This window comes from Pipistrellus kuhlii, unplaced genomic scaffold (assembly GCF_014108245.1).
Source record: "Pipistrellus kuhlii isolate mPipKuh1 unplaced genomic scaffold, mPipKuh1.p scaffold_m20_p_3, whole genome shotgun sequence".
In the NCBI taxonomy this organism is placed as follows: Eukaryota; Metazoa; Chordata; class Mammalia; order Chiroptera; family Vespertilionidae; genus Pipistrellus; species Pipistrellus kuhlii.
The window spans coordinates 110,747,508-110,774,046 of NW_023425529.1; the positions used below are offsets into that span (position 1 = coordinate 110,747,508).

At 38.9% G+C, this 26,539-nt stretch overlaps 1 non-coding gene across 1 annotated transcript; it reads left to right on the forward strand.

Annotated features, from left to right (window-relative positions):
* Nucleotides 1–24,424: 24,424 nt before the first annotated feature.
* Nucleotides 24,425–24,589, forward strand: LOC118731127. Its single transcript, XR_004991818.1, has one exon. It is a non-coding gene; the product is annotated as a U1 spliceosomal RNA (small nuclear RNA).
* The last annotated feature ends 1,950 nt before the right edge of the window (nt 24,590–26,539 follow it).

A 26,539-nucleotide genomic window follows, 5' to 3' on the forward strand; every position in this document is an offset into this window, starting at 1 on the left:
AATTTACCCAAAGCACATGAAACCAGTCTTCCCCAAACAGGAAGTAGGAAGTGTATCTACAAAATGAAGCCAGAGATGAGAGCTGGAGCACTGCCCAGGGTGGAACCAAAAAATAAGGTGATCAGAAACCGGGAGGGTTAGCACCTGTCTAGGAAGCAGAATTGGAAAGGATGGTGGGTAAATGGCTGTAGATGAGGCTGTGAATCTCTTAAGGGTGGGACTAATTTTTTTTTTCTTCTTTTCAAAAACAGTATATTTGTATTGATTTTAGAGAGGAAGAGGGCGGTAGAAACATGAATGATGAAAGAGAATCATTGATTGGCCACCTCCTATATGCCCCCCTCAACCCCGACCACTGAGGATGGAGACTGAAAAACCCAGGCATGTGATCCAACCCGGAATCAAGTCCTGACCTCCTGGTTCATAGATTGACACTCAACCACTGAGCCACACACACCCAGCAGAACTAAATTTTGAATTGCTAGATTAAAAGAGCCAGTTGGGGCTGGTTAGAGAGCTTTGTGAGGGCAGACACTCTACTTAATTTTTGCTGTCTATCTCTAACAAGTGCCTGCCTGATAAAATAAAAGAGATGTATTACAGGAAGAATGAACAAATGAATGAATAAGTAAAACAAATCTATGTTTAGATCACATAATTTATCCATTCTCTTCATTTTCTTTGCCATTATATGAGTTCATATCCTCATTGTTGCATAAACAAATCAAAGAGACTCCCAATTCTACAGTATCTTCCTATTTCAATTCATATGATAGACCGCAGCAGGATCTGTCCGCTTGTTTGTGCCTTAGTTATGTACATATTCTATTCCATCAAAGAAAGTAAGTCCCTTGACATCAGAGATGGGGTTCTACAAAGTTTTGTATGTTGATACAGCTAGCACTAAATAAATATTCGTTGAAATGAATCAATCACCTGTTCATATGTTCAGTCATGATAAAGATTCAATATCCTGAACATTTAAATCAATATCTTCCCTTCTGTATTATTGTTTAACCAGATATATGAAAGTTACACTTGACTAAAATGTTTTTATAAAATCCACTTCATTCAACTTTCACATTACTTTAGAGCTATACCTTTAAGGTTAAGTTTTCATTTTTTAAGTTAAGAGAACCTCTAATGAAGCAGTGATTCTTCATTATTTTTTTAAAGCAGCAGACCCTGTGATAGGTGACCAGATCGTCCTGCTTTTGGCGGGACAGTCCCGATTTCTAACAATTTTACCCGCGTCCCGCGGCGTTTTTAAAAAAGTCCCGATTTTGCCGAAACCGGTTTGGCTCAGTGGATAGAGCGTCGGCCTGCGGACTGGAGGGTCCCAGGTTCGATTCCGGTCAAGGGCATGTACCTTGGTTTCGGGCACATCCCCAATGGGGGGTGTGCAGGAGGCAGCTATCCCTCTCTCTTCCTCTCTGTAAAAAATCAATAAAATATATTTTTAAAAATAAAAATAAATAAATAAATAAATAAGTCCCGATTTTTGGAAAGATTGGAAAGATTCTTTCCAAAAATTGGGACTTTTTTTAAAATGACGCCAGACGCGGGAAAAATTGTTAGAAATCGGGACTGTCCCGCCAAAAGCGGGACCATCTGTCACCTTTTATACACATATACACAATCTTGCATACAATTTCAAGAGATTCAGGAATCCCCTAATGCCCTATGCAAATCCTTAAAGTTGATAGAAGACAAGCTTGGAACTTCTGGAGAAGAATAAAGGTTTTCTGCAGCTAAAAGACTCTCCTCTTTTCCACCCTCAAACTCCTGCCCCCAGCTCCACTACCTAGCATTTAGGAATGAATAGCTAGTCCATCAACACCCATTTTGAAACCACAAACAGAAAACATACAAGACACAGTATATTTCATGCTCTTGTAGACAATAGTCTTTATCATGGGATTATAGAAAACAAGAAAGCATTGGCTGATGTGACCACATTTGAAGCCTGGAAAAATAGGCAGGTGCTCTTGCAATTGCCCGCTGATGAAAGAGAACACTTAGAATTACCTCCTCCTCAGCCTGATGGGCCCTTGGGAGCTTCAAACTGTCCTTGGAGATGTTGAGAGCAAGGGCTGCTTCTGAGCCTGAGGAGCCCTTTCTTTTTCTTTCTTTGAAAATTCCTTCCCCTCTCCTTTCAGTTTCAAAATCGTTTATGGATCTGACATGTAGAAAAGGTTGCTAGGAGAAGGGGGATTAGGTCCTCAAAAATAAAAGATGAAGCTAACTTGTCAAATGTCTATTCCAGTATAATTTTCTGACAGCTTTATCCCAGAAATAAGAGCTTCCAAGTTTCTGTTTCAAGAGAAGGTATTTTAGTATCGTTTGCAATTTTGAAACAAGAAATTTTTCTGATGCAAGTTGTCATGACATGATGGAAGAGTACAGAAAGAATCTGTTGAGGTCTCAGAATTTGCTCACCCTTTCACACACTTTTTCTCTTCACTCTTTTCACTGGGTAATCTGCCATTTTTAAAGGGGTAGTTTCACCAGGATTCGTCCAGCATTGAAATAGGACCCTCAACTTCTTTATATGGAGGTAGTGACCTTTGCTGGAACCCCCAGTTCAGCTTATTGCTGATTTCTCCGCATGCTGAGAGACAGATAGTTTGTAAGCAGCATGTTGATGCATAAAAAGCACAATTGTTGATTGTCAATTATATAAGAAAATTGTGGTATAAATGACTACATCAATTTTGACTTATGTTACCAGAATAAGTATAATTATGGGACAGAAATAGTATCTATTTCATCTGATTAACTTGTGAATAAGCCAGTCATTCGGCAACAGGCTTTACATTCAATCATTTCATAATGAGATGGAAGCAAGTTGCAAGCAGAATGATAGGAATTAAGAGATGTAAATAAGGTGAAGATCCTGCAATGGGGAGGCATATGGATTTAAAATTAATTCAAGCATCACCTGTAATAGCATTCAGAGAATATCTGTGCATACAAAGTTGCAGTCTTCTAGTAGCCTATTCCTATCAATTTTGCTCATTAATTAATGCTCTTACTTATAGTCTTTATACACAACTAAATGGTATGACTTATATCATTTCTGGGCAATGAAATTTAATGTTGTACAAAAGAGGAGGGATATTTTGCTTTAAAATATGACTTATCTCATTGACACAGATAAAACTTGAGAAAGGTTAACTATCAAGGCAAAAGTTTAAAACATGACCTTCTCCAACACATTGTGGGTATTTGTGCAATATGGTGAAGCAGAGTGGCCAAATGTGTGACAGAAGCCACAGTGAGCTCTAGTTCATGAGTGAATAATGACATGAACTGGGATTTTTTAAAAATATTTTTAATTGATGTCAGAGAAGAAGGGAGAGGGAGAAAGAGATAGAAATATCAATGATGAGAGAGAATAATTGATCAGCTGCTTCCTGCACACCTTACACTGGGGATCAAGCTCCAATTCAGGCATGTGCCCTGACTAGGAATTGAACCATGATCTCCTTGTTCATACGTTCACACTCAACCACTGAGCCACGCTTTTTTTTAATTTTGTTAAAGCATGGGCTTTGGTAGGAAATGAGCAAGGAAAGGGGTTCACAGGCAGAGAGAGTGCTATACACAAAGTTAATAAAGCCTGAAGCCTAAATGAAGGCCATCGGACATGCCAGTGCCAGTCAGGTGGGAACACCAGATTCTTACCGAGGAATGCTCCAGGTAAGAAAGAACAGCTGGCAAGCTACCTTCATGATTCCAGAATCCTACACCAAAACCACTGTCTAGAAAGACACTTACCAAAGTATGTGATCAAAACTTGTGTTCTGTCAGACGTTGATAGGTGTTTCTCTTTTTTTTTTTAAAGCTACAGGTTTAATAAATTTAGGGGACACTAGATTTATTAACAACAAGATTTCAGTGAGGTCCTGGCAGGAAACAAATGGTACACTCTAAGGGAGTAATTTCAAGAGAGTCTAGTAAATGACTGGGCAGGGTTTGAGAACAACACAAAGGATAGTGGCCCAGAGCTGATACTAGCATGAAACTATTAACTATCCCCAGGCCTGAAAGTGAGGGAGAGAAAGGTTACTGTGCCCGGAGGGGGATGCCCAAGAAGACCTGTGTCCTTGAGTTGAGGGATAGAGCCAGGCCATGGTGACTTGGCCAGGCAGAGCCAGGGGAATAAACACCCACCTCACTGTCCTCCCTCCTCCTAACCTACAGTTCAAATCCAGCTGAGCCCAAAGGCAAGGGTGCCATTCAGAGAGAGCAGCAGGTCAGCCTCCCAGGACACAAAGCAGGGTGGGGACAGGCAGGTGGATGTGAAGGGACAAATGGAAAGTTTTCAGCAGTTACACAGTTACATCACCGGAGGATTCCTGGAATATTTAACGTGTTAATTTGCTAAAGAACCTACGGAGGAGTCTGTGGAAGGCAGTATTCCTAAACTAGCTTCATCATAAAATTTCTATTTTGAAGATCTCCAGGACCAGTGATCAAAGGAAACCAAATTAGGAAGCTTTGATCTGTGGGATGAAATCCAAGCCTCTTGTATCAGTCAAGCTTCTTTCAAACGAAAGCGTCAGAAACCAATCTCAAGTTAGTTTAAGCAAAAAGAGAATTTGTTTGATTTACGGATAATTGGCAAGTCAGGAGGAGGCCACTGTTTCAGGCCTGGATGAACCCAAAGCTGTAATGACGGTGAGAGCTGTCTGTCCCTCCAGCATTCCACTCTGCCTGTCTGAAGCAAGCTTTACTCTGCACACTGGCTCTCACTATGAGGTGGGCAGTACCACTCCTGACTGCCCCAGCCACATCTTCCCAGCTCAGCAGTCCCAGTGCATAAGGGACTTTACTCTCCTCTTTCCATATATGAATCCTGTAACAATTCTGAGTGCTCCTGGCTGGATAAAGTGTCCATCTCTAAAGAATACCAGTCAGCAGATGTTAAGGCCCTTTGATGCTGCTCAACTCTTTGTAGAGGTGGGGACAGTGACTGAGGCCCATTTTTACAAACTCACCAGGATTATGACACCCCAAAGAGTGAGAAATAAAGAGAGTCATAAAGAAGTATGCAAAGTACTCCAAAGAAATAAAGAGAATCATAAAGAAGTATGCAAACTAAAATCAAAACTACAATAATCTGCCATATTTCTCTACAGGACATTATGGCTTCCTTCAACTTGGCCTCAAACAATGAGTTCCAAAACCAACTGCTCTTCTTTATGACCTCCTTGCTTCAGCCAGACAGATTTACTAGTTCATTGAGCACACCATAAATTACCACATCTGGTCCTTAGGCCTTCTGCTTTGAATCCTGCCCCATCTGAATCAAGTGTGAAGACTGCAGTAGATGCCAAAACTGGTTTGGCTCAGTGGTAGAGTGTCGGTCTGCGGACTGAAAGGTCCCAGGTTTGATTCTGGTCAAGGGCATGTACATTGGTTGCAGACACATCCTCGGTAGGGGGTGTGCAGGAGGCAGCTGATCGATGTTTCTCTCTCATCGACATTTCTAGCTCTCTATCTCTCTCCCTTCCTCCTCTCTGTAAAATATCAATAAAATATATTTTTTTTAAAAAAGACTGCAGTAGAGTCTATGTCCTCAATCATTCACTCCAAACTGATGTTTCTGTTTTCTCTTCTCTTCACTCCTTGTGCATTAAATCCTCTACCCCATCCATTTGATCTTTATGACACATTGCCCTTTCTTCTTAATATATGTGTATTTTTATATGTGTTTGTGTGTCCTATATTGCTATAGACACAACTAAATAGTAAGCTCCTTGAGCTTACATGACAGCATCTTAATATCTGCATATTTTGTATCTACCTTGCCTGGCACATTATAGAAATTAATCAAATGTGCTTTGATTGCTATTTCAAAAGTTTAAGGTTAGCATCCCACTTTCTCCTGAATACCTGCATTTTCACCAGTCATTTATGTCTTCTGTGCCAACTGGTAGAATGTCACTGAAAAGTGTCTCACCTTAGTTGAGTTCCAGTTTTCTGTCAAGTGGGTTAGAAATGCTGATATCATGGAAGAGAATAACCCATTAATTTATTTATTCATTCATGTATAATATATTCACTCATTCAGCATTTAATGAGCATCTTCTATGAACAAGCACTATGTTAAGTGCTGTGAAGCATACAAGAATAAGTAAAAAGTAAATTGTGCCCTAAGGGTAATAAAAACCAGTTGGGAATACAAAATAAGAATAAAATTTTTAGCCGAGATCGGTTTGGCTCAATGGATAGAGTGTCAGCTTGGGGACTGAAGGATCCCAGGTTAGATCCCGGTCAAGGGCATGTACCTTGGTTGCGGGCATATTCCCAGTAGGGGGTGTGCAAGAGGCAGCTGATCGATGATTCTCTCTCATCGATGTTTCTAACTCTCTATCTCTCTCCCTTCCCCTCTGTACAAAATCAATAAAAAAATATTTAAAAAAAAAGAATAAAATTTTTAGAAGTCAAGGTAGAATATTATGTGTCAAAACGTATTACCAACCTCCCTGTAGAAGGGAATTTGGGAACATCTAACAAAACTACATATACATTTACCCCTTGACCCAGTAATGCTACTTCTAGAAATTTACCCTGAAAATAGATCTCCATCTATATGAAACAACATAAGTACAAGATTTTTCATTGTGGCAATGTTGTAATAGAAAAGTTAAGCAACAACCTAAATCTTCATCCTTAGAAGGTTGGTTTGAATAAATTATGAAACATCTACATAATGGAATACTATGTAATCCTTAAAAAAGATTGAAAAAAATGTTATGGCTTGAATGGAATGATTTACAATATATATCGGTATGAGAACAAGAAAAGCAAGTTACAAAAATGTATATAATGTGCTAGCTCTTGTCTATAAAAAAAGAAAATGTAAAATATATATTGTATTTGTTTATTGTTGCATGATGAAATGCAGAAGGAATGAACCAGAAATTAATGAAAATGGTGGAGGTGATAGAATGAGAGAAAATCTTTCTAAAAGTTTTAACTTCTGAACTATATATTTTACTTATTCAAAATTAAATTTACAAAAATGAAAGAATCCAGGCATTTACATTGAATGCAAACATAAACAAATGACCATAACTGTACATCAGATTGGTAACTTAACCACAGAAAGAAAGAACATCATTGAAATAATTCAGGTAGTTTTGAAGCCAGAACTCTTACTACATAGTTAGTGAGAAATGTTCTATGGTTAAAAAAAAAAAATTCAAAAACCAAAATGATCTTAAATTTTAGTAAGTTTGTTGTTGGCAATTATATTGATGTTATAATTCCGAAACTAATTTTTCTGGGTGTTGTAAAAAATGAGTAATTACACTGACATTGGAAACCAGCGAGTTCACACTGTAGAAGGAAGATACAGCTATAAAATTGGAGGAAATTAGGGAAAATCCTATGACACTGGGTTTGAATTAAAAATATCAGTATAAACTCCTTAAAAAAAGAAAGGAGTTAATAACTGGTAAATTTAGGTAAAGAATATACAGATATTCATTTTGCTATTATTTTCTACTTTTCTTTGAGTTTGAAAAATTTCAAAGTAAATAACTGGGGAAGAAAAATGCTAAGAATTGTATGCATTAGTTGAAACATTTTAAATTCCGAGTAATGGAAACCAAACTTAAAAGCGCTTTTACAGAAAGGGGCATTTATGAAGGTACTCAGATGTTGTCATCTGTCCCTCTCTTTCAGATGGCTCTGCTATTTTCCAAATTAGGCTCATCAGCTCATGGTGTCAAGATAGCAAGCAGCTCTTGATTTACAACTAGACCCCCTGGAGAAAGACAGGGTTCCAGAAAATGTCCCAGATTGTTCTATTTTTATTAACTTCATGCTTGTGCTTGGCCCTTGAACCAATCCTGGGGCCAGAGGGATGTTGAGTTCTGATTAGCCAGATGAAATCTCTTGCTCACCTCTGGACTTAGTGATCCACCTCCACCTCTATCCTCAAATTGAGAGGAGGGTGGTTCCCCCAAAAGGAAATCCAGGTGCTATTACCAAAAGAAAGACAATTGTGCTGCCAAACAAAAGTAACAGTTCTGCACTCTCAAAACAATGAAAAAGTAAACATGAAGGCAAATCAGAGCTGTAAGCATGTATTAACCCATATAGTGAGAGTTATTGTCCATTTCAAAACCCTTTGTCATTTATCTCCTGACTTCAGTATAACAGAAGACAACTACCACTCTGCCGTTACTTCCCTTAAACAATTGTAATATGAGGAGCAAACTGACAAGGAAATACTAGGTTGGATCTGACTTTACATCTCTCAAATAGTCGTTTGGAGAAGCTGTTCACTGCACCTGTGCCTGAAGCCAAGACCCTCTGCAGTCCATCTTGGCAAATGAATGGAATAAAATCTGTCATATTGTTACGTGTGAGATCTGTACTATTGTCAGGGGACCACTGAGAATATCCTGGTTCCACTGAAATATTTTGTTACTAATTGGACTGGATTATTTATTTATTTATATTTAATCCTCATTCAAAGAAATGTTTTATTGCTGAGAGAGAGAGAGAGAGAGAGAGAGAGAGAGAGAGAGAGAGAGAGAGAGAGAAACATCAATGTGAGAGAGAAACGTAGATCAGTTACCTCTGTATAGCCCCTGACCGGGTATTAAACCCTCAATCCAGGTATGTACCCTGACAGGAAATTGAACTTACAACCTTATGGTGTATGGATGACTCTCCAACCAACTGAGCTACCTGGTTAGGGCTAGATTATTCTTTTAAATAACATATTGGTTTCTTTCATTTTTTGCAATTATTTTATTTTTCAACTTCAATTGATATTCAATATTGGTTTATATTAGTTTCAGGTGTACAGCACAGTGGTTAGACAATTATATAATTTACAAGTATATTGTTGTTTTTCAAAGAGACTCTTCAATGGCTCTATTATTTTCCCTCTTAATATTCAGAAAAGTTTCTTTCCTATTCATTTGCAAATCATTACTCCCAATTTCAGTGGTTTATTATATTAAATATATTGAATTCTACTCTAAATCATGGAGCTTGTAAACAATTGGCATGAGAAAACAAATGTATAGACTACTGTTATCACCCAGATTCCCGGAGCACCCTGCTGTGTGAAGAACCCATCTCATCAGTCACTTAGGAATGAATAGAAGATTTACAGCCCTTGCAAGTGGAGCTTTAGAGCTTTTCATCTGTGATTGAAGTGTCCATCCATTATTGTTGTTACCCAGGAAGGGCAAGATGGGACTGAGCAGCAAGGTGTTTGGGGACCCAGAGGCACTCTCCTGGGGCCCATAGACAGAGGAGAAGAGAGTGCAGCCAAATTTAAAGTCAGACACCCTCAATCGGCACAGACCTCTGTTCTAGAGAAGAATTGGGCAATGCAGTGTCTTCAAGGTAGTGTTTTGGCCTGTGCCCCTAGAAGAATGTGGGCTGCACTGTGACCATGGCCACGGCAGTTGATTACACCCTTTGGGTGAAATGCTCTAAGCCCTGTTGTAGTGACAGAGAGTGCAGGGCCCTTCTAGATCTTTCTTACAGGGATTTCCAGTTTGGCATGTTTCCTTCCTGGAAAATATAGACGTGGGCATCAGGAGAGTGCCTTCACCCTTGTGGAGAAAATTGCAGCCTCTACTTCTGCAGTCGTTCTGCATAATCCATAACGCTCTGTGACAAGCTGTACACCCCTCTTTCTTTCAGATTGCTATTGCAGTGTCATATGTAAATCTGGTCTTCAAAGTTTATCTCACTTAAAGTCTCTGGGGAGTGCTTGCTATTTAAAGAAAGCAAGTGGCAATCTTGGACAGTGTGAATAATTACTCCATAATTGATTTATTTTGTAAACTTTCGTTACTTCACTTAACTTTTAATATTTGGGGCTGGAGTGTATTTATTTTCAAAAAGCAGAGACTAGCAGACTGTAAAATTACAGCGGGGAGAGTAGGGAGATCTGGGGGAGATAAGAGATCAACCGAAGGACTTGTATACATGCATATAAGTACAACCAATGGACACAAAACTCTGGGGAGGGAGGGTATGTATGCGAGGGGGGGGGCAATGTTAAAATATGTACACAGATAATAATTTAATAAAAAAATAAATAAAAATTAAAAAAAGCAGAGACTAGTTGATTGTTTCCCAAGGTGGCAAGCTATTTGGTCAGGAGATCACAGTCTCCCCAGCTTTCTCCTTCTTTCGGGAAATCATCCCCAGCTCCCTTATCTTTCTCCCCTTACTACACCACACAGCGGCCCAGCAACCTCCAAGGGCTAATTTGGGAGGAGACGAGGGAGCTATCTTTGTGATTCAAGTCTATTAGCCTTACAGAGATGATGGATGGCACTGAGTGACACATCCAATTTTTGAGGCTTGATATTTGCTAACTATATAGCCAGGCCCCCTTGGCTCTCACCAAAGGGGAAACATATGCCATTATCTGAGATTAAGTGACTCATTTCAAGGTCAAACAGTGAATCAGGGATAGAATGAGAATTAGAACTATAGCTCCACAGAGCTACAAAAACAAAGACTTGAAGGCGGGAGGGGGGGGGGGGGCGGCGCGCGCACGCCAGGAAAGGACACATTTTAGAGATTACTTTTTCTCCTCTGGCTACAGTGACTGGCAGCCCCAGTGGTGGATTATTTTCAGGGATTAATAATTCATTTTGAACCTCATAATGAATCAGAGTGTTCATGTGCACGGCATCCTTGTGAGAGTTCTGTGCTCTGCTCTAGAGGAAAACTGAAGTTAATTTAAATGGTCTGCCAACCTCTGCCCACTCTGCTGTCTGCGGTGTTGTTGAAATCAACTTAATTCAGCAAGAATGTATTTAATGCATAGTGTGTGTCAAGCACTGTGTTTAAACAAGACCCAATCACTGCCCACACGAAGCTGTAGTCTAGCGATCTAGTCATTCATTACCTTAAGTTATTATTTGTACTATTCTCTCTTTGACTAGTGTGATTACATGAAGAAGACAAATTTGACTTTGACTTAAATGTATAAAAAAATACACAATGTTCTTGAAGACACAACCGATTATTTTTTATTTTCAGCCAGATGAGTTGGCAATAGCCAACCTGCACACATTGACATTAGTGCTACCCTTCAGTTGTAGACTTGGAAAGCATATTCCAAATCCTCCAGTGAAATGTTTTGGCAGGCGTGTTCATCCAGATGCTACTAACAGCAAGACCAAAACAATGCACACATCAGTGCTGGCTCTCAGGGAGGTCCTTGATGGAAATGTTAACAACTGGAGCTTCAAGCGCTTTTATCCACCCAAATCTCATTTCCCAACCAGTCATAATCTTTTAAGTAGCTTTTCTGTTTTGGGGTAAAGTAGCATAGGCATTTCCTTGTCCAGCTACTTTTTGCATTTCTCATTACTGTGACATTTTTGGAGGTTATGACTGAGCCATGATTTAACTATGTAAGAACACTGTCAAGCAGAAAGGCTGTTGGGAAAAGAAACATTACCCAAGAACAAAACCAACTGGAGATTGGAAAGAACATGGTCTATGCAGTTCATTCATTTAACAAAAATGTTTTGACTGCTCCGCTAGACTTTATACATCTTAGATCAATGACTCTTTGAGCCTCAGCATTCCTCACCTATGAAATGAGAATAATGATCCCTACGCACAGAGTGGTGGTGGAGGTTAGGGCCAGTTGCTATGTGAAAGTTCCCAGACCATTGCCCACAGGGAGGAGATACTTGGTAACTGTGGTTTTCTTTCACTTTAGGGGAGAAGGAACATAAATATCAGTGAAACGTATTTCCCCCCATTTTCTTCAAATAGTCTTCTCCACCTCTGCCTTCTTCACCTTTACCAGATGCAACCCTGGAGTTTTCAATAGAGAGAAAATAGAGGTCATTGCTTGAGAACGCCTTCTGACCTCTTAACTGTCCCCATTCTTACTTATGTGGTCTCAGAACATTGCCATCCTGCCTCTTGGCCAGATTAACTCATCCACCGGTGCTCCCTCCCAATTCCTGAAGACCTGCCATCCAAAACTGGTTTCTCTTCCTGTCTTAGGCACTTTACTTCCTATGCAAAGAGAATCGTGACCCTCCTCGTGGGTTCTATGTCCTCCTCTCTCCTTCACTTCAAAGCCAAGCTTCTCGAAGGACTGTAGATTGGTCATTCCTTCCACTTTCTCACCTGCCACTCATTCTTCAAGTCACAGTTCCCTGGCTTTCATCTCTCATGCCATTGAGATAGCTCTTGCCAAAGAACTGATATTATTTTACTTTATTCTTCGTGGCTCTTTATGACATTTGAGAGTTTTCTTTCTTGAAACTGCTGTTCCCTTGACTTTGGTCGTCCTCTTCATTCCCTGACCACTCAAGTGGTTCCTCATGCATCGTGCCCGATGATAGAGACCAACTTTTATGGAGACCTCAGTAAATGTAGGTAGTTTTCTAAGCATTTTACATAAATTATTGCATTTTAATCTTCACAACAGAACCTCAGTGAGCACTATTATTTCCCACCCTTAATACACAAAGAAAGTGAACTTTTGAAAAGCTAAGCAATCTGCACAGAGCAACACATAAATAAGATGTGGAGCCTGATTCAAACCCAGGCAGCCCAGGCCCAGAAGCTCTTCTTGTCACCACCTAAATGCTCGACCTCTCCTCAACTCTTTCTGTTAATGTTAAGATTTCAATCCCTTCTTTCTCATTCTATATATTCTTTCAGATATATCTCACTTACTCCCATTCTTTTAATTATGACTCCTGTGTCAGTTCAAATTCTCCAAGAAGCAGACATCAAAATGGAATTGGATGTGTAAGAGATTTATTTGGAGAAATGCCTATAAGGGATAGAAGAGAGAAGGTGAGTCTTTAGACCTTTGTGCTAATCAGACATCTCTGAAAGGAGAGTGGGAAGGAAGGAGAACTGGGTAGGAAGGGCCTCGGGATGCTGTACAGTTATGAAAGTCTGTGTTAGAGAAATCCCACAGGGCGCGATGCATGCTCAGTTATTGTGAGGGCAGCTCAAGCACAGTGTGGTGGCGTGGGCAGTGCATTGAAGGCAAAGGAGAAAAGGCTGCCAGCTGCATGCCGTGCAGCGGTTAGCTTGACAGGAGATCTGAGCAGCACACCTCCATGATCACTGCCAAACTCTAATCTAAGTTTTCAGTTCTAACCTGTCTTGGAACTCCAGTCCTCTACCCCAACTGCTTGCACCCCATATCTGTCTCACTCCCATGGAACCTCAAACTCAGCATGTCCAGCACTGACCTCATTTAAGGGCCTCACTCAAAGTTCCATATTCTCTCCTTCCTACGTCAGTAAATGGCACTACAACCCACTCATCATCTTAGGTTTTCACCTTTCTTTTCCTTATGTCTATACTTACAATAAGTAACCACATTCTGTGGCTTTTTTGTCCTAAATTTCTGTTAGATTAGTTAGTATTCTATACTACTGCTTGCTGCCTTTGTTCAGACCTTCAGCATTTCACTGTTATAAGAGCTTCATCTGGTTTCCTTGTCTCTGCTTTCTTCCCATTGAACTGACAACAGAGTAATCTCCCCAACTCAAAACGGGCCTCCTAAACTGATCATCTCAATATGATACAGTGAAGCTTAGAGGTGAGCCCTGAATGCTGAGAATTCAGAGAAGCAGTGGTCAGCTTTGAAAGAAAGTGCAAGGAAGGCTTCCATGAAGACAGCAATTGAAGAAGAAAAAAATCACAGCACAGGTGACCAGAGCCTGTTTAAATAATTGTTCACGCACCCACAGTTGCACAAGGCCACGCAAGTTTCTTGCTGCTATTAAAACAGTGAGTTGCTAAGGGCAAATAATGAAGGCACTTCATTTTCCCTGAAACTTGAGGACCTTTAGGTTTGGGATTTCTGTCTTTTAAGCACAGTCAAGACTGACACATATCTGTTGGATGGATTTCAAGTTCAACCACAGACTTGCCTAGTGCTCCCTGACCTCACTTCACACTTCCCATCTCCTTTTAACTTGAGAGGCAAACTCATTCTCACCTCTCTTCAGAAAGGATTGTTTATTGTCTCTCCAAAGAGAAACCGGAGAAGGCCAACAGTGTGGGCCTCTCCTGCAGGTACAATGAATTCTTGATGCGTCTGAGAAACAACCAGAGTCTATTTCGGTTTTCAAGGGTGTCAACTTTAAAGAATCACTCAAGTTTTGAGAATTTTGAGTTGAATTTCAGAACATGTCAATAGAGATATGACTTTTAATATGCTAGAGGATACTAGATATTTTGCTCAGTGAACTGAGTTGTGGAAGTTTAATCAGCTAACTTATTCTATGTCTCAACCATCCAGAATATAGAAATGCATACTTTCTGTCTTTCAGAGAAATTTATTCTGTATTCTCTATGAGGAAATGTAATAGAAACCATAATTGTCCCATCCAGTTTGGCTCAGTGGATAGAATGTCGACCTGTAGACTGAAGGTCATGCAGGAAGCAATTAATTGATGTGTTTCTCTCACATTGATGTTTCTTTCTGTGTGTCTCTCCCCCTCCCTTCCACTCTCCTTAAAAATCAATGGGTAAATATCCTCAGGTGAGGATTACCAAAATAAAATAACATAAATTTTAAAAAGAAACTATAATAGATTAGATGAACTGATACACATAAAGATGTTATCAACTATAAATAATGCCAAATATCAGCCTTATAATTTTGATATCTAAACATAATTTTCTTAGGATTTCATTTTAATGAGAAGTCACTTATAAACTTGCCTAATATTAGTTTATTTCCTTTTTTAAAATATATTTTATTGATTTTTCACATAGAGGAAGGGAGAGGGATAGAGAGCTAGAAACATTGATGAGAGAGAAACATCTACCAGCTGCCTTCTGCACACCTGGGATGTGCCCGCAATCAATGTACATGCGCTTGACCGGAATCGAACCCGGGACCCTTCAGTTCGCAAACTGACGCTCTATCCACTGAGCCAAACCGGTTTCGGCTAGTTTCTTTTCTAAAAAATAAAAATGATCCCATTATCATCATTTGACTGTAGGAAGAGAGGAGAAACAGCAGGAGAAAGACAACTGGAGGAAAAGGTCAGGGATATTGATTTGATTATTCAGGCAGACGATGAACTACCTCTGCATAGACATCCCCCGGGCCACAGAACATTGATCAATGTAAGACTTTTACAAGTTTTCCTTTTTAGTATTGAAACCTGATCTTTGTTTCACAGGCATACATCAGTAGCTTGATAACTTTATTTTGTTAACTGTCATTTCCCCCCTTATTCAAGACCAGCAAAGCAGGTAATAGCTCTATGCTGGTGTTTGTCTTTGCATGTTAACTCACAAAGAAGAGCTAAGAGAAGATGCCTGGAGAGGTCAAATCTGGAAAACAGAAATGGAGGGAGAGGAAGCATAACTGCCAGCCTAAGTCTGCTGTGGCCCTTTATGCTTTTTTGGAATACTGCGTCAATCCCAGTAGCAAGGGGAACTTTTCTGGTAGACCAAGCTATTGGTTTTCTATGATCCAGGTAAGCAGAGACATCCTTGGGTGTCAGAATCAGTTGTAAATGTGTTTAATAATAAACTTGCAGACTTTTCATTAGTAGCAACCATTATTATTACAAACTAAATGTAAGTAGAATAAGGATTACTCTCTTAGCTGGGTCTGGTGCGGCCAGGCCCAAAGCAGCAGCTGCCAGGCTGGGAGCGGCTAGGCCTGGAACAGCGGCTGCCAGGCTAGAAGCGGCCAGGCCCGGAGCGGCCGGGCCCGGAGCAGCCGGGCCCAGAGCAGCCGGGTCAGGTGCGGCCAGGCCCGGAGCAACAGCAGCCAAGTCCAGAGCAACTAGGTCGGGAGCGGCAGTGACCAGACCCGGAGCAGCTGGTTATGGAACGAACCAGAGCAACAGAGGCCAGGCCCGGAGCAGCCAGGCCTGGAACAGCTCGCTCCTCACCTGGCCCTGCCCCACGGCTGCCTCTCAGACATGGCTGGAAACTTTTGCGGGAACTTGAGGGTCTGCTGAATCAAGTGATGAAGGCTTAGATCTGGATGTGTTGAGTTAGTATAGCGCTGGGGTGTTGATCTGTGAGTGCCTTGGGTGGGGCCTGGATGAGGCTGATTGACATATTTGGAAATGTCTTTTGTGTGAAGTGTATCATTGGGCATGTGGAGGTATTATTGATATGAGAAAATGTTAACTAAGTAACTGATTTACTATCTGAAAAGGGATTTACTATCGGGGAAAGGGAGGGAGGAAGAGACTGAACATAAACTGTGCACCTATGGATGAGGACAATGGGGGATGGGGAGGGGGTGGAGGGTGGGGTGGGAACCTGGTGGAGGTAGGAAGAAATGAGGAACCTTTGTAATAATATGAACAATAAAGATTGATTAAAAAAAAGAAAGAAAGAAAGAAAGTCTTGTATACAAATGCTAAATAAAAAATAAAAAATAAAAATAAAATAAAATAAAATAAAATAAAATAAAGGATTACTCTCATGCCAGGTATCTGTAGTGACGGTCAAGGCACAGGGCAGAGGGACTGTAGAGCCAAAGTGAAAATTACAATCACCTGACAAGACAAGGTAAAAGTCCACATCCCATATTTGCATATTTTTAATTCTGGGGCACAAAGACACTGCATCAAAGTGAATAGGTTTATATAAAGGTGTTATTTGTTTTCAAGATATAATATTTAAAACCTTTAGAGGAAAAATCTTTAAAACAAGGGATAAATCTCTACTTTGCTCATTAGTAAAAAGAATGGCAGAATGCCAATCTGTAATGCATAGATTTTTATATTTTAAATCTTTCTTTTTTTTATATATATCGATATCTCTTTCCCCATTTTATTTGTAGTACAGTATGTGTAGCTGGGGGTGAAGATATATTAGGAAAAATTATGTAATATATAATGACATTGAAGATAGTTATTATACCAAAACAGACTGACTCTCAATAAGAAATTTGCTTTAATTTTATTATTTATATTATTAAGGACTTATTTACTGCATGCAGTGCAAAAGGCATTGCAACAACCTATAAATGTTGTTCTATACTTTTGCAAATAGTTCAACGGTAGATAAATTTGAAATTTTAATTGGGCCTATGTGACAAACATTTTCTTCAGTAGATTCCACCCTTCCCCAATCCACCTGGGAATAAATAAGAAGTAAGAAAAGTAAGATACATTGGTGATTGGAAAATTAAATGTGTTTGTTTTAGTATAAGTATATCACCCAACATTCTTTAGAGTGACTTAGTTACTGATTCCAAAAATTATTGTACATGCTAAAAATATAGAGTAAATATATTAACAAATAATCATTCCTGAAATTATCTGAGGAATAAATTATCTTTATTCTAAGAGGTATGCTATGTTTACCCATTCTTTCTTACCCATGTTATTTGCTTATGACCAGTAAATAATAGAACTGCTTAATTATTCTATTCACTTTTAAAAAAATCTTGCCTAGCTGGTGTGGCTCAATCATTAAACATCTACCTATGAATTAGGAGGGCATGTTTCCATTCCCAGTCAGGGGTTGTGGACTCGATCCCTAGCAGGGGGTGTTCAAGAGACAGCCAATTAATGATTCTCTCTCATCATTGATGTTTCTCTCTCTTCTCCCTTCCTCTCTGAAATCAATAAAAAAAAAAATTACTAAAAAAATCTCTTTGAATGTTGCCAGCTTTTTAATCTGCATTATTAATTCCTTTTTATAGTATCTCCCAAAGCAGTAGTTTTAGTCTTGGTGTCATGAGCCATTGGTGTGTCATCATCATCTGTGCAAGAGGAAGAAAGGGATCATAACTCATAAAATGGAATGTGGGTGGGACTGAGCATAACTCACAGCCAGCCCTGCAGGTGTGCCTGGACCAATAAAACATCTTTGATGCCCATGGGCATCAAGTATGTCCCTTCAGAACAAAGGTTGAGGCCACGTTAACCCAGATGTTCTGCCAGCGTGGGATACAGTGTTATTACTACAGTGGGTATCTTGTAAAGGCCCTGGATGATGAAATGACAATGATGATGACAAGGAAGGTTTTAGTGCAGATGAAAATGTTCTTTGTTTTCAAGTAGTTCCCAATTTCCTCTGCTTCATCGCTTCTTAGCCTAAATCCAGAAAAATTGGGAAGTTGGAAAGCCGAAGAATCCTTTGTCCCAGGAAGAGCAATGAAAGGTAAGAGGTAAGATATACAGCTCTTCTCCTCTGCTTGTTTTACCTGTTGCCTTGGATAGAAATAGGAGCTGTTTTCACACGTCTGAAAGAATTTTAGAGATTTTATGGTATGGTCCTAAGAATTTTAGAGATTTTATGGTATAAATCATCTCACTCCTAGACTCCCCTCACAGCTGGTTTAGGATTCAATTTTCACAAGTGTTCTAAGTTATCACTCATCATCTGCTTTATAGTTTTGTTTTCATGGATATATGCTTATCTTTGCATTTATTTGTTTATTTTTTATTTATTTATATTGATTTTATAGAGAGAGGAAAGGATAGAGAAAGAATCATCAATCTATTTTTCTACACACCTATGCATTATTGATTCCTTAAAAAAAATAAAAAAGTATTAATTGATTGATTTGAGAGAGATAGAGAGAAAAAGAAACATCAATTTGTTGCTCCCCCCATTTTTACACTCAGCGTTTGATTCTTGTATGTGCCCAAACTTACAATCTTGGCTTTTGGAGACAACACTGTAACCAACTGAGCCCAAATTTATTTATTTTTAAAATTTTACTGTCATTTTCAAAGGGTTTGGGGGGAAATTGGAGTAAATGTGTGCTACAGTATCTCAAAGCACAAGTTAATAAGGAAGTATTTGCTAAGAAGAGCAACATGATAAAAACTGAGTTCATCTATAAAACACAGGCTAAATTAAAGGGGCAGAAACGTAGGTCATGGAGTCAGGACAGCACATAAAAACCCAGAAGGGAGCCTGGCTGGTGTGGCTCAGTTTTTGAACATCGACCTATGAACCAGGAAGTCATGTTTTGAATCCCAGCCAGGCACATGCCCAGGCTGAGGACTCGAGCCCCAGTTGGGGACGTGCAGGAGGCAGCTGATCAATGATTCTCTCCTAACATTGATGTTTCTCTCTCTCTCTCCTCTCCCTTCCTCTCTGAAATCAGTAAAAATACATATTTTTTAAAACCCAAAAGGGAGAAAATTAAAGGTTTTTAATATGGTTGTGGAAAAGATAATGAAAAGAAAGAGAAAGACCTTAAAAAAATAAATAAAGAAAAAAGAAAAAAGATAAAAAAAGGAATTGGTCAAACCAATTGACCAAAAGGAAAAAAGAGAAATTCATGTGCTGTTGAACTTGAAACAGAATGATTGACAGCATCCTATGAAATTATAAGGAATAATGAAAAGCATGTGGCCCTGGCTGGGTTGTTCAGTTGGTTAGAGCATTGGGTCAATATACCAAGGTTGCAGGTTCAATCCTCAGGCAGGCCAAATACAAAAATCAACCAATAATTCGTAAATAAGTGGAACAACAAATTAATGTTTCTCTCTCGTTCTCTCTCTTATTCTCTTTCTCCTCATCCTCTCTCTAAAAATTAATTGATACATTTAAAAAATTAAAAGAAAAAGAGGAGGAAAATGTTTTGAGAGCAGCTGATGAGTTCTGTATTTTTTGTTGTTGTTGCTGTTGTTTTATTTGAGAGACAGAAAAAGAGAGAGAGAGAGAGATGGATGTGCAACTGCTTGCCTTCTGTACTCATCCCAACTGGGAATTGAACCCACCATCTGTCAGTGTACAGGACAATGTCCTAACCAACTGAGCCACACCAACTGGGTGGGTTCTGTTTTTATAATGGTGACCATTGAAAACAATGGGGAAAGTATATTATTCTTCTAGAGTGTGAAAAAATATTTGGAATATATAATCAAGAATTTCTAAGTGTAACATTGGAAATGAATAAACACAGAGATTTAGGTGGTAATGTCCTCTCTTTGTTCATATGAAAGTCACAATTTTTTAAGAAAAGTGTTTTTATTTTCTGGGGAGAGTAAATCAGAGGATTTCTGATTTGGGAGTCACCAGGCATAGTTTCAATTTGGGGTACCACAATAAAATCAGGAGGTTAAGAAAAATCCTGCAGCCTTTTCACCCTACTGTTAGCCAGACTGCCTTTTTAGTTAAGAGAGCCTAAGAGCCTTTTTAAAGAAATCTGACTAGCCCAAGAAGAAAACCTAAATATACAGGCAATAGCCGCTCCCTGTGCCAGTTCCAAATCTCCATAGAAACAGAATCAATAGGATATATGTATATTTATTTTAAGCAATTGGCTTATACAATTGTGGGGGCCAGATAGCCCCAAATCTATTGAGCTGACCAGCAGACTGGAAACTCAGGCAAGAGTTGATGTTGCAATCTTCACTCTGAAATCTGAGGGCAGGTCAACAGGCTGGAAACCAAGGCAGGATTTTGCCTGGGAAACCTATTTTTTGCTCTTAAGGTTTTAATTTGATTCCATGAGACCCATCCATATTATTGAGGGTACACTCCTTTAAAGTTAACTGATTGTACATATTAACTACATTTATAAAACTAGAGGCCGGTGCATGAAATTCATGCACTGGTGGGGGGGGGGTGAGGGTTCCTCAACCCTGCCTGTGCCCTCTCACAGTCCAGGATCCCTGACTCCTTACTGCCCACCTACACACTGCTCCTTACCACTCAGCTCGCTGCTCCTTAGCATTGCTGCAGAGGCAAGCGAGGCTATCTGTCACGGCCACTGTAGTCGCCAGCAGGGAGTGGTGCTTCTCCTGTGGGAACACACTACCCACCAGGGGACAGCTTCTGCATTGAGCGTCCACCCCCAGTGGTCAGTGTGCATCATAGCAACTGGTCGTTCTGGTCATTCTGTCGTAACAGTTGCTTAGGCTTTTATTTATATAGATACCTTCACACCAATGTCTAGAATAGTGTTTGATCAGACAACTGGAGATCAGGGCCCTAGCCAAATTGGCATATAACATTTAACCCTCACACTCCTTATTGAAATTGCCTACTTAGATTGCCCCTACACGAAAGCCCACCATCAATGAGGCCCCCTCATGGTCTGCTTTTCAAATGCCCCGTGCTGAAGAAAGAACAGTTAACCAAGAATCAGTAGATATCTGAAGAAAGTCATTTGGAGTAAACAGGAGAAATTCAGGGAGAAGGAAACAGCAACAAACTGCGATTGATATCCTGAGGGAGATAAGAGAAAATAATTCAATTATGAAACAAGAAAGAAACTACTGGGGAACAAAGGAGGTTGGAGAACAAAAAGGAGCTCTTGGAAATTACTAAAATCATAACAAATTAAAAACTCGGTAAGAGAGTTTTAATATAAAAATGAGGAAATCTCCCAAGAAAGTAAGCAAAACAACAGAGATGGAAAATCGACAAAGAAAAAAAATAAAAGGAGATCAATTTAGGAGGATTGTCATCTGAACAAGGTTTCCAAAGAAAATGGAGAAACTATAAAGAGGGTAAACTATCAAAGAAATAATTTTTCTAAATTTCCAAGCATTAAATGTCATGAATTTCCAGATTGAAATAGCTTACCAAGTTTCCAACCCAGTGGATAAATATATATCCACACCAAGTCACTTCACCATGAAATTTAAGAAAACAAAGATAAGAGAGTAAAGCTTTGGGTAAGGGCTGGGGGTGGAGAGGGGGAGATAGATTACATACAAAGGATCCAGAATCAGACTGACTTCAGGCTTCTCAACAGCACCTGTAGAAGGGAATGGAAAAATGTGTTTAAAACTCTAAATAAAAAGATATTTTAACCTATAATTCTATTCCCAACTAAACCTAACAAATTTAAAGGTAGAAGAATAATGCTTTCAGAAATGAAAGTTCCAAAAATTCATTTCCCAACCACTGTTTCTCAGCAAGTAGTGGAGAATGTACCCCTTTTTGAAAAAAAAGGGTGGGGGGAGGACATGAAATTTAGGAATCAAGGGATCTAACAAAAGAGACAGGCAAAGGGAATGCTTAACAAGATGGTGAAGGAAGATCCCAGGACACAGTTGCACCAGACAGAGAAGAAGGTCAGAGGGCTCTGGGAGACATGTCCCCACAAATATGAAATTGAAAGGGTACCTGGCATATTAAGGGGAAAGTTACACCTCTTGGGGACAGAAAACTAAGCAAATTAAAAATATATATATACAAGAAAAATATTAAAGCCTGGAAAAGAGTAAGGTTATTAAAGATAAGTAATAGTGTCAGTACTACTTGGCTCAGGTATTAACAGTATGTATGTAATTAAAATAATGTAAATAGTTTAACCAAATTACATGTTTGTGTGGAGGATATATATTTGTGTTGCAGGCAAGGAAGTGGAGAAAGAGAAAATTCTAATTATGCATTATAAAACAGATACAATAAAATATAATACCAAAAAATCAAGAAGCAGCAGTCCAATAATGTTATTTAAAAGGTTAGAGGCAAAATACAGAAAAACAAACAGTTAAGAGGGTTTATCTTGTGGAGGGAAAAAAAAATAGGAACAGGAAGAGGATTGTTGTTTTTTCATAATAAGCTTTGTAAAACTGTTTGATCCTTCTTGCAAACATAATTTTGATAAAAATTCAAAATCAGAAAAAAACAGACACCCAACTTCCCAAACCTGTAGGATAAAACCCAAACTCCCGGCAGTCTAAGAACTTGGCTTATGAAGTCAGTGTCCTGGGTTTTAATATCAGCGTTGCCATTTACCAGCTATGTAACCCTGGGCAAGTTATCAAAGTTTTCCAAACTCTGTGGAAAGGGGATAATAACAGTTCTCATGGTAACGGTAAATACTGGCTGATTCACAGCCCTGATTGTAAAGAATGAATAAAAGGACCCATGCAAAGTCTACGCATTATGCTTGATACATACTTAGTGATCTATAAACTTTCAGTGATGTTTTTCGCTATTATCAAACTGACATTCGAGTTTCTTTGTCGTCGCTCCAATTTGCTTTTCCAACCTCATCTCTTATTATTCTCCTAGACAGACTCTGAGCTGGGGCCAGGCAGTTCTCAACCTTTCTGAAATATACCAGGCTCCCTCCCATCTCCCTGCTGTTGCTTGTGCAATTGTTTGTTTCCCCGTTCGCCACACTATTTTGGTTGAAATAACAATGGAAATGAAATAAATGTATTACACCCTGTAAATAACTGGACAATATTTACATTCATAGGATCAAAATCCAAGATGTAAATATTTTCTCTCGGGGCTCAGAGCTGGAAGGAGGAGATCCTTTTTTGCTCAAGACATGTTAATCTTGCCATTGCTCCAGGTTGCCATGGCTCCTGTCTGGTGCTTCCAGGACTTCAGCTTATGCCACTACAGCTGAATAAATGAAAATAGCCCCACTTGACTGAGATGGAGACAGGCAGGGTAAGATTCTTGTGGGATAGGTCACTGCTGGAACTAGAACTGTAAGCCAAGATTTTTGTATCTCAGTTACAAAGTGAGCCTGGCTATCCCTGACATTGCCTATCCAGCTTCATTTTTTTCTTGGGGATCAGAAGCAATTTATTTTGTAAACAAAGAGATACTCTTTTCTGTGGTATAATTTAAATGGGGGGAAGATAATAACCATTTGCCTGTAGTTTTTTGTTTTTGTTTTTAAATAAAGGCTTTGATTTTGTATGTAATTTGTTAGAGCCAATTATTATTATTTTTTTTTTACAATTTTAATCTTTGCCCAAAGATATGTTTTTTTTTTAATTGGGTTTTAGAGAGGGAAGGAGAGAGAGAAACATTAATGTGAGAGAGAAACTTCAATTGGTTCCTTCTTGCATGTGCCCAGACCAGAGTTCGAACCCACCACCTAGATATGAGCCCTGACCAGGAATCAAACCTGCAACCTTTGATGTACTGGAAGTCACTTCAACCAACTGAGCCACTCAGCCAGGGCATTAGGGCCAAATATTTTATTAGAAAGACTTTATTACACTCTAAAATAAGTCCTAGTCTAAAATGCTAAAGATGAAACCAATGAAAATTAAGCCATTTAACTTTGACAAGCCACACTGTTCTGTCAACTTTGAGTTTTCAAATTCACAGACATAAACAGAAGAGTCCCTTGAACATCAATGAAAATCTTGTACTTATGAGAATCACTAACCTATCTCTGATGACATTTATGTCTCATGGTATTTTCTTGGTTCTTGTCTAGCCTCTTATTAGAGACTTTCAGTCTCTGGTGGATACTGGAAGTAAATAGAAATGTGGGAATAGTGTTCATTGCCTTGATTGCTTAAAAAGGCTACAAGATTTCATAATTTTATAAATAACTTTATAAGTTTTTCCCCCCACAGATTTAAAGTAAAAGGAGGGATAATATTATCTTCCTTCTAGCCATCATTCTAAATTGAATTCAGATAGATTATTAAGAATCTTATGCAAATTCAACAGAATTTCATTATTTATTATTCTTGCCATCAATGTTTTGTTGATACTTACCCGGCAGGGAGATGCCATAATTACGAAGTGGTTTTCCCAGGGTGAGACTTATCTATTGCATTCCAGATGTGCTGACAGCTGAAATTTCTCTAAATGTGGGAAACTTCACTGCATAATTTGTGGTAGTGGGGTAGTGTTGATATTTGCTGACACTTTGTGAATGTTCTTAAGACATATGATAATAAATCAGTTGTTATAAAATGTATATTTGTATGGACTAGGAATATTCTCTTCCCTCATGGGGTAAATAATTTGTGAAAGGATATTTCATATGATCTGTGTTAATTTTTAAAATATCAACAATGAAGTGAGAGATGAGAACATTGTAGCAAAATAGAACATTTAAAACTCTCATGTTCCCTTTGCAAACCCTTATTTCCTTGGCTTTCAGGAGGGATAAGGGACATATAGGTGAGGAAAATATCCCTAACATTTACCCTTGCGCTTCAACCTCAATCCTGTTTTTATGCTCTCCCTCCCAAGCCAAATACTATTGCTTAGGTTACTTCAGGAACAATTAGAGTGCAATCCAATCTTCATTTTAAATAATTTCTTATAAACTGAGTATTAACCTGTCATTCCCCTTTATTTCATATTACCTTCTTGCTTATTAATATCTTTGTTAATTTAAATATATCTGCTTGCTTAAATCTCACGGTAACAAAATTTTGGATAGTAGACAAAAATATGTTGCCAATGAAAAGTTGCCAACTACAGGTTGGGACTGTTCTTAAAATAAGAAGGTCAAATCCAAAAAAGGACCCATAACTAAGTTCCCAGGACCCTCTAATATGCAGTGGATACCAATGATTAAATATGAAAGTAATACTGAATATGTACCTTTTATGGCTCAGAAATTTCATCTAATAATTGCATCTTCCTTGAGTTCAATACTACTACTTCAAATGTAAGGGCTGCCAACTTTTCAATTAACAGATTGGGGAACATTGTTGAAAAATTGGCAGTTGTCAAGTGGTAATCCTACTAATGGATATTATGTATGATAAATTAATTCTGAGGCTTAACTTCTGTGTGGAGTAGAAAACAATTAGAAAGACAAAGAGAAAAAAGACAATTTCACAAGATACAAAATTAAAAAAAAATATTTATAGCCTCTGATAAAGAAGAGGACAAGAAGACATAGACTTTTCCAGAAATATGGCAAGAGAGACACAAGATGACTATCTTCCTAGATTGCCTCAAGTGTCCGAGTGACATGAAATGCTGCCATGCACAAGAACATGACGTGAGTGCAAAAGCTTTTTGTTCATGATTTTGCTGTTATCTATGCACGACTCATTCAATTACATGTGATGATCTCTCACCTTTTCTATAGCAACATCTACAGAATGTTTACTTTGGATTTTTCAGAACAGCAGTCTAGCCGAAACCAGGTTGGCTCAGTGGATAGAGCATCGGCCTGCGGACTCAAGGATCCCAGGTTCGATTCCGGTCAAGGGCATGTATATTGGTTGCGGGCACATCCCCGGTGGGGGGTGTGCAGGAGGCGGCTGATAGATGTTTCTCTCCCATCGATGTTTCTGACTTTCTATCCTCTCCCATCCTCTCTGTAAAAAATCAATAAAATATATTAAAAAAAAAAAAAAAAAGAAAGAACAGCAGTCTAATGGCCAACAAGGCCTTGCACCCCTTCCCACCAAGTGGTACCCAAGGAACCCTAATCCTGATTGCAGTTGGTAACTGATCATTAGGTTTAATAATTCCTAATTCCTTTACTTTTTATATTCAACTTTTTCCTTCTCTCTTTCAACTTCTGGTGATACACACAATGGGGTAAAACACCTGACACATTATTTCTCCTTTAGTATTCCTCATGTGTGCTTTTTAGACATTAATTCAACCTAGTTCCCTGAGGCCTACAAGGAAGCACTGTTGTTTTTGTTGTTTATTCTGCAGAAGGAAACAATGACAATGGAATAATGATGACAATCAGTAGTAGTGAAAAGGAATAATAATAAAGAAACGCTTCTGATATATTCTGAGCTAAGAAGCTTTTCTGCCTTTCCTCACACCTAAATTCACACTAGTAAGTTTTTTAGGGAAAACTTGTTTCCTTGCGGAGGTTAATATTCTAATTCATCATATT